Below are 9,704 nucleotides of genomic sequence, written 5' to 3' on the forward strand. Positions count from 1 at the left end.
ACCAAGTTACCTAAATTGATCTGTGCTTTATCTCATTTCACTTAACAGAAATAACTATACTCTTCCTTTCAGATTAATTTATTCAGAACTCAACCCTAGGAACATTTGTTTTTCAGATTAATATATAAACCTAATTTTAAAAAGTGATTTCCAATCCTGAGAACATCTTAATTGCTTTGTGTTGTGAAATACCAAGGTAAAGTTTATTTCCAGCTTCTTCTGAGAAGTTTCTGACTTTGGCACGGTCATTTTGAGGATAGGTTTAGCACATTGAAGAGATGGTGTGGCCATACTGGGGTCATTTGGCAGTCAGTGACACTGGACAATTGGAAGGCACTGCTGGAGCCTTGTGTTCACTGTCTCTTTAAAAGGAGCTAAGAATGTTTGTGCTCTTTGTTCTGTGGTCACCCTGGGAGACAACAGTTAGAGGGATGGCAGTTGGAGTGAGGCAGAGGAAGAGGTGAGATGTGGGGCTGTGGCTGGGAGAGTGGGGCTTGGGAGGGGTGAGTGGTAAAAGGTCAGAAAAGATCAGATTGAGGACCCAGCTAGAAACAAGGGCATTGTCAGGGAGTGCTTAAACCAGGCATGGCTATTTAAACGAGGGTACAGATGGAGAAAATGGCTTTTAAATTCACGAAGTGTCCACATGGATGTTTAATAATCATAAATTTTGTCGTTTTTAGTTAATTTTTTAAATTAAAAATGGTAGTACAACTGCACTACTAAGAATATTTGAAAGGAAAAAAAAAAAACAGTAACACCAACATGCTAACAACTATTTTTTGTATTTTTTGTTTTGAAGGCCGCCCATCTGCATCACTACTTTCCATAGTGACAGTCATATATAACAGATACTGTTTTGCTGTTCAGCCTTTTCACCTTTTGTTCTAGTGTCTCTGTTCTGTGGTAGATTTTATTGAGCTGTGTCCATCTCAAAAGAAGGGTTATGATTGGCAAGATTTTCAGTTACTGATTTCCAAAAAACTTTTGCCTCAGCTCCTGCCTCCCACCAGTGTGCCACCCAAAACTTCCCTCTCCCTTCTGGGGTTTTTTGCCCCCTTCTTTCATAGAATATACTACTAGTATCTTAGCATCTTCTGTTCTTTGTAAACATCTTTAAACAAAGAGCTTGTGTTCCATGGGGCATGCGGGTGGTTTTTTGTTTGGTTTCTTTTTCTTTCTTTTTTTAACTTCCCAGTGTCTTTGTAGAATACATAGTATGTATCTGTCAATGTGTGGTTTTAGCTCTGGTTGCTTAAGATCTGTGAAACATTTTCTTACTTTCTTTTAGGAGCTTACTCCACTGGAGCAGTCTGTAGATAATCTGAGTTAGATAACAGGAATCCTGTTATTTGTGAACAGAGACTGACATCAGCAGTGTCTTTAGGCCTGGCTGTTTGTGACTTCATTAGCCAGGATTTTCATAGTATTTAGGACTTCAGAAAAAAGTCTCCATGGTTTCAGTGTGTTGGGCAGGTAAAGTATCAGTAATATTGAACAAAATTTTAACTTAATAGGTTTGACATCCTATTTTCTTTTTCTAAAGTGGCATTAATTTGCGTTCATTATTAATAAAATTTATTTTAATTTGTTAATATATATTTATAAATATGTAATTGTGTATTTTTTCTTTGAGAATTGTATTTTGCGGAGGAGAATTCTATCAGAAAGCCATCCCCACTGAGGTAGGAGTTGGGTTTCTTTCCCTGACCTTGTGGGACTCAGAAGGGCTGGCCCTCTGGGGGGAGGGCTTGTGCCCACTGGCACTTCTTGGGGTGGCTGGTGTGAGCCCTTCAAGGCTATGAACCCACAGTAACATGGCCTTGCAACCTGCATCTTTAGTGGAAATTCAACATGTGTGAAAATTAGAACTTGACTCTCTTCTAAGGTGGCTGTCAGATTTGCTGCAAGTTGGTTTGCACAAGTAGAGGCACTATTGTTTTCCTAAAAGTAAAATCTCTGGAAAGAATGAATAAACAATTGTAAGCCATGTAGCACAGTTTAATATACCAGCTCTAACCAGATGTATTTGGAAAGAGCATGCCTGTTTTTCAGGAGGTTTTCATATTTTCATATTATTTATCACATTCAAAGCTCCCAACCTTTTGAGATCAACATTGCCTGATGAATAAGAGCAATTCTGAGTGAACTTGCTCAAGATCACCCAGCTAGAGCAGAACCCACACTTCCTGGCTTAGCTCTTGTTACCATAGCTGTTGGCCACCCTGAGTTAGTTCAACTGCACCCTTTGACAAAGATGGGTCACCTCAGGTCACCAAAGAAGTGGTGTGGTTCTCACTCTAGCACACTAGGTGCTGTCACAGGTACATCCTCAAGCTTCTGAGTGACCTGGGAGCAGTGATTGCCTCCACGTCAGTACATATAGAGCTGGAGAGGAAAATGTGCAGTGACAGCATTTAGTAGGAAGCAAAAACAATACAACAACAAAACAAAATTTTAGTTTGCAAGTGAGTTTGAACTTTCTATGTTTTATTTTCTTTAGGGTTTCATTCTATACCACCCATTCTTCTAGGATGGAACATGGCGTAAATTCAGCTCATCATTAGCATTTAAATGTGATTGAAGCTTGGACACCTTGGAAAAGAAGTTTTAAGGTATATGTTGTCTTTTTCAGGTTTTGTCATTTCAAACAAGAGTAAAGGTTTCCAAAACACCTTTTAGTAATCTGTTAGAAAGAAACTGAAAAAGAGAGAATAGAGAGAAGAAATACACCTTAATAGTTATTGCCCAGGTCAGTATTTTCTAAGTGTTCCAGTTATCTATCGCTATGTAGTAACTTCCCCCAAATCTTAGCACCTTAATGCCATGGCCATTTTACACCTTATGGACTTGTGGGTCACAAATCTGGGTGGTTTGCTCTCCACCTGGTGTCCTCCAGGGTCACTTGGCACTCAGCGGGCAGCTGAGCAACTGTGAAGGGGCCAAGACAGCATTGCTCCTGTGCCTGCCACCTGGGTGGGGATGGCTGAAAGGCTGCGGCCGGCTGGGCCCCTCTTCCTCTCCACATGGTCTCTCTGGCGGGGTGGTGGGACTTCTTAACCCAGCAGCTCAGGGCTCTAACAGCCCAAGATAGGAGCATCGGGCTCTCTTGACGGCGAGGCCGTGGATCAGCACAGGCAACAATGCTGTGCTCTGTGGTCAGAACCAGCCTGGTCCAGGGGAGAGGGGAGGAGCCACCTCTGCATGCAGGCACGGGCAACAAACGCATGGCCATTGCCAGCCTGCCACGGCACACGCAGCTGGCTGACCTTCACGGTGTTGGCTGTGCTCTTGCACCACTTGGTCTGTTACTTACTTAATGTTTCCTCTGTATTTTTCTGTACTATATGTGTTGTAAAGCCTTGTCCTAAGCAGAAAAATGGTGAAATTGTAGATTTGGTTTGCTGGCTATACTTTGTCTAATAAACATTACATTTTCTTCATGAATCACCTGGAATCTTCTCACATGCCACACTTGGGAAAGCACTGGTCAGGATGATTTTTTTTTTAATGTAAAACGTCATTTTTCATAGGTAGAATATTTCTCCATCTCATCAGTATCCATAAATTGACATTTGTGTGTGATTAAAGGTTGCGTGATCTTATAGCTCAGTGGTTTATTCGTCATTTACCAGAAACTGTAAGCTCATTAACATCGGTCATGATTTGATTACATTTTACCATTAGGTATGGATGATAAAGGAGATCCAAGCAGTGGTGAAATGCCTAAGACCATCAAACCCACAAGCAAGGAGTTCAGGAAAGCATGGGGTTTTCGAAGAAGCACGATTGCGAAACGAGAGGGTGCAGGAGATGCTGAAGCAGATGCTCTGGAACAGCAGCCTCAGCAGCAGCAGCAGCAAAGCCTCTCCTTGCGCCGCAGTGGGAGGCAGCCAGAGCCTACCGAGAGAGTGGAAGAATTTCTCACAACAGTTAGACGCAGAGGAAGAAGGAACGTTCCCGTCTCCCTGGAAGATTCCAGTGAGCCCACATCTTGTCCAGTTACGGATGCCGAAGCTGCGTCTGAGGGGAGCGTGGAAGGCGCCTCAGAAATGAAAAGCGGTCCGGGGTCTGGTTCCACGTGTGTTGAGGAGCAGCCAGCCTCTTCCGAAAATGCCGAAGGAGGTGATGACAACGATGACGCCTCCGACAGTGACAGCGATGGGTTGACTTTGAAAGAACTTCAGACTCACCTTCAGAGAAAGCGGGAACACGAGCCGACCGACAGGCCTCCGAGAGGGACGCGGCGCCGCCTGCGGAAGAAGCGTCGGGGGGAGGCCCCCGCCGAGACCGCTGACACTGCAGCCTCCCGCGCCGCGGGGAGCTCGCTGCCTGGGGAGCAGGAGCCCGAGCCCGGTCAGGCAGCTGTGTCCCGGGCAGCAAATGATCGCAAAGCAAGCAGGCTGGAAGGGAAAGCGTCTGAGGGCATTGAGGAGGAAGAACCTGGAGACGCCGTCAGACATCGGTGTGACTGTGAGGTCTACGACCCCAGCGCCCTGTACTGCCTGTGCCGGCAGCCTCGTGGCAGCAGGTGGGTCGTGGGGCAGGGCCCGAGGGATCCCGAGGGATGAAAACAGCAAGACGTTGCCCATTCATTTTATTTGATTTAAAGAGGTAGAAAGTTGGGCTGGGTGAATAATTTGTTTAGTTGCAAAAGATAAAATGTCACTGCCAAAAAAGAAAGCCATTGTTAGGGACCGCCTAAGGCCGTGCTGCCACTGCGGAAGCCACCAGTGCGTGCAGCTGCCCACAGGTCAAGTTGGTGATGGGCATGAAAGGAAATCACGTGTGATGCCCATTGGCCCCCGTCACACCTAGCTCTTTGTGGCTTTGGCGCCCATGCTGGACAGTGACACGTACTGAAGAGTCTCGGTAGAGTGCGCGGGTAGGCTTTGACTGGACCCCGGTGTGGACATTTGGGGCAACTCAGAACTTTTGACTAGGATTGGGTGCCGAGTGGCATTAAGGAATCACTGTTTGGGTTGTTAGGTGGGATAAATGTATTGTTGCTACTTTGTAGAGAAGTATACCAAAGTACCTGAAGGTGGAATGCCTTGAAGCCAATAGTTCACTCTTAAAATGCTCCAGTCAAAATAAGAGATCAAGCAAATTTGGTTGCATGTTAATAAAATCAAGAGATGGGTGTTCTTTATTGTGCTTTCTCTATTCTCTATGTTTCCATTTTTTTCATATTAGAAAGTTAAAACCAGTTTCACTTACTGATATTTCTGAAATTGAGTATTTGACATTTAGCTCTCACTTTCCATTCCTAATGCCATTAGTTTCTAATTTCAGGTTCATGATTTGCTGTGATCGGTGTGAAGAATGGTTTCATGGCGACTGTGTGGGCATTTCTGAGGCTCGAGGGAGGCTTTTGGAAAGGAATGGGGAAGATTATATCTGCCCCAATTGCACCATTCTGCAAGTGCAGGATGAGGCGAATTCAGAAAACACAGATCAGCAGGACACTAAATTTAGCCCTGGAAATGCTGATGGCACAGAGTTTATGAGTATAGGAACAGTCGAACAAAAATCTAGTGAAGACCAAGGAATAAAGGGTAGAATTGAGAAAGCTGCACATCCAAGTGGCAAGAAAAAAACTCAAGATATTTCAAGCCTGTAAGTATTTTGGCCTACAGAGGTAAATGTGAAGGGATGACCTTATGAATTTCAGACTATCAGTCAAGACATCAAAACCAGAAGAAGTTGTTTTGTTTAGAGTAAGTTAGGTCTTACTGCCAAAAGCGGTGGTGTCCTTGTGCTGGGCTCTGGCAGAAAAGCTGCTGGCTCCTCAGCGCAGGCCTCCCTTCCAGTCCCGTGCCTGGTGGCATCAGACACTTTTCCTTTTTTTTAATAGTATTTGTCTCCTCTGCTATTGTTTACTTACTGTTCGTTAATGGACCCACTTTTAATAAACTCATTCTCTCCTTAAGTGTTCATATTAATGAAATCTTGAGCCTTGATGTGAGTTATATATTTTAGGTGTGTGTAACAAAATTATATTTTAAATTATGGAAGTAAACATGCATCTCCATACCACATAATACCATCTTGAGACAGCTAGTGCCTCACTTTGAGAAGTACTGGGGGGGTGCAGCATGGATACATGTGGGGTGATCAGACCATTTCAGCGAGGGAGAGTGGGGGCCTCGGCATGGACGCCTGAGGCGACTGGCCATTTGCCACTGACCCGACCCTCAGTTAAAGGCTGAGACGTTCCCTGGTGCTTGTTCACTAGTAGCTTGTCCTCATGTCTTCTCAGTGCTTTCACAGCTCTGGTTGCTCATTTCTCCTTCACAAATGGTTTTTATGTTCCTTCATGGCCAGGATTCTTTATTCGTGCTTTCCATGTGTCTTTAGCTTCTGCTGTTGAGAACCGTCTCCTGCCCTCACAGTTCTGCCCTCACATTTCTCCCTTTCTCGTTCCCATGAGAGGAGTTGTGATCAGAGGCTGTTTTCCCTCTAGGGGCTCTGCCCCTCCACTGTCAGCTGGGGCTGGTGGAGGATGCCAGGCCCGGCCGGCCTGCCTGTCCTTCAGGCATCGGGTGTGCGGGAGACTCTGAGATGGCTGTCTTAGAAGTAAAACTTAGATCCTATGGAGGGTAAACAGTTACCTTAACAATTTAATTTGAAAAAAAAAAAAAAGATTTTGTGTAAGTTCATTTCAGAGAAACATTTATGTGTATTTAGTCTTGACCATCAAAATAGACATTATTAATTGTAAGAAGAATCAACCAAGTTTAGCTCTTGTGGTGATAGTATTTGTTTATTATTGCGTGTAACAAATCACCACAAACTTAAGGGCATAAACAACACACTGCCCTAGCTCACAGTTTCTTTGGGTTGTGAGTCTAGCTCAGTTCTCTGCTCCCCCTCAGGTAGGGCTGTGGGCTCGTGGAGGTTCCCCTGGGGAGAGATCTGCTTCCAGACTCCCTCAGGTTAACTGTATGCCCTTTGTAGTGTTTGCAGCATGCTTATACTAAGAAATTATTCATTATTTGTCTGAAGTTGAGATTTAATTGGCATCCTGTATTTTATCTGGCAACCTTGCCCTCAACTAGCCATGTGGCAGCTCACCTCTTCCAGGCCTGTGGGGGTCTTTCCCCTTCAAGAAGCCCCCCCCCATCCACTTCTGTGGCCCCTTTGATTCAGCATTAACTCATCTGGAACCTTCATCACACCTGTAGAATCCTTGTGCCTTTGCCTAGTAAGGGAACCTAATCATGGGTGTGAAATCTTACCCTATTCGCAGGCCTTGTTTACACTCAAGGGGAGGGGATTATAGCATATGTATGGACAGTGGGGTGGGTGGGGAAATGGGGGTCATCTCAGAATTCTGCCCACCACAGGTGGCATAAAGGACCATTAAGAATATGAACATTTTTTGCATGGGAAATCAGGTCATGTAGTTGGAATAAGCAGTAAAATATATCACACTAAAATACTCTTAGTGCCTCTTGGCTAAGAACAGTAATGGCAGTACATAAGTAGTGATTTTACAAAGTACCTTCACTGCTAGAAATGGCAAGTGCATTGTTTGAAATCACGTGTTTCATTTTGCAGGTTATAGAGGCTCCCGGGGCCTCCAAGTGTGTTGGTCCTGGGTGTTCTCGTGTGGCGCAGCCTGACTCGGTTTACTGCAGCAATGACTGTATTCTTAACATGCTGCAGCTACCATGAAATTTCTAAGTTCAGGTAAAGAACAAAAACCAAAACTTAAAGAGAAGACCAAGATGAAACCAGAAAAGCTCAGTCTTCCAAAATGTAGCATTCAGGTAAGTTAACCAATTGTTTAACCAGTTTAAGCAAAAAAGAATGTATGTAAAAAGCATTTGTTTATTTGTAGAATGTAGGGACCAGCTGTAAATATAATGCAGATCATATCCGCTTTATTTTTGCCTTCACTCTTTTCCACCAACTTTCTTATCAGAATTACAAACAAGCAATATATATTGTGTTAATCTTTTTCTTCCCTCTAGCTGAGGGTTTAATATAAATGCAGTAAACCAAATGTAGACAATGTCTGCTGCGTGCAAAATTTAAGAATTCAATAACTAATACATAGTCTTGTCAGGAAGAGCTGGTATTCATTGTAGTTCAGGTGAAAGGGGAGTCGGGCAGGCAGGAGAAGCGGGTTCATGAGCAAAACTGCTTTTTGCCAAGTCTCTAAACCTATCTCTCAAGATTGTCTTGTTTTTACCTGTGTGTGCTTGAGGAGGAATCCAGGAAATCTTAAATCATCACAAACTTGTCCTACACTTGAAGACACTTCCTGGAGTTTTAGTTCAGGTTGACTTGACCCCTTCAATCTCCATTATATGTATGACTAGTAAAGCACAACTGGTGGTGGTTGGGGGACATTTCTTGATTACTTTTGAAAGCTTATCTAGGCATGAGATGATTTCATTTCTGAGGCTGCTGTTTTGAATCACGGAGCCACGGAAGCGGCTGCTGCTGCACAGAGAGTGAAGGTGCCGAGCAAGCCGTGGGCCCTTGCCACCATCCCTGAGCCTCCGCGTTTGTAGTTGATGACACCAAGATACCATTTGTGCCCATCTTTTTTCCAGACCCCATCCCCCCAGTGTCAGACACTGAGCTCTCCTCACACTCCCTTGTTTCAAGGAGCCTGGCATAAGCAGCTCATTTTTTGTTGCGCTGGCTGCCTCGCACCTCAACAGGTTATAGGCCCTTTCACATCACTCAAATAGTAGAGATCCCAGCTGTCACGTTGGGATGCTGAGTCCTACTGGGTGTGCCAGTGAGGTCAGGCACTACTTGGCAAAGCACAGTGCCCAAGGTCAGCAGGATGGGGGTGGAGGGGGCGGCTTCAGAGTGACCCTGTAGACAACGTCCCCTTATTGTGAGGTGAAATGGAGTTAAGATATAATTTCTGACCACCTTAATGATTTTACTGATTATCCAGGTGGGCATTAAAATGTCTTCTATGCACAAGAGACCAGCTGCAGACAAAAAAGAAAACATTGTGAAGAAGACTGCGGTGGCACCTTCCAGGAATGCAGCACTTAGTAAGGAAACAGCTTCTGAAAGCGCACCAGTTGGCAAGCGATCACAATTACAATGCAGTAAAGCCAGAAAAGACTGCTTTCGCCATCACTGTTGTATAAATGTATGTATGACCTAGGGCTAGCCTCGTGGACCCTTCCCGTCCCCTCTGGATAGCCATCCGCTTTGGTCTGTCCAGGATTAGGATTGTTAGCCGTGTTTTTATTCTGGTCGTAAACACTTGATGCGCCAGGATGAAGCAGATGCCCGTATCTGAGATGCCTCCTGAGGCCCTGTACATGCATCCTTAGTCTGTTTTGACTTGTCATTGTTTTCAAAAAGCTGTACAAACCCATTGCTGTTTTACCTTGATGATTGATCTCTCTTTAATCTCTGTTTTTATTATCAGACTCTGGTAAGTATTTATATTATCTTCAAAACAAAATTGGATTTAATAGGTACACTGCCAAGCACTCAAAATTCATTGTCCAAAAATCAGTTAGTTTTAGTATGCCCTGTTAGCTTTAGCAGTTTTTCCACATTATCTGTTTTCAGCCTATGTAATCATCGGTTCTTTCCTATGTTACGGAAATCACTTTCTGCCGGTTAGATCTGATACTCAGTTTATGCGTGTTTTTCAGGAGTTAAATTTATTTTTTAGTGGGCAGGTAGGAATTTTTTCATGTTTAGCTCACCTACGA

General features: G+C 44.1%; 1 pseudogene; it reads left to right on the forward strand.

The window, feature by feature from the left end:
- Positions 1-417: 417 nt before the first annotated feature.
- On the forward strand, positions 418-9,240 carry LOC119516057 (annotated as a pseudogene).
- Positions 9,241-9,704: the final 464 nt, after the last annotated feature.

The sequence above is a fragment of the Choloepus didactylus genome, chromosome 19 (assembly GCF_015220235.1).
Source record: "Choloepus didactylus isolate mChoDid1 chromosome 19, mChoDid1.pri, whole genome shotgun sequence".
NCBI lineage: Eukaryota > Metazoa > Chordata > Mammalia > Pilosa > Megalonychidae > Choloepus > Choloepus didactylus.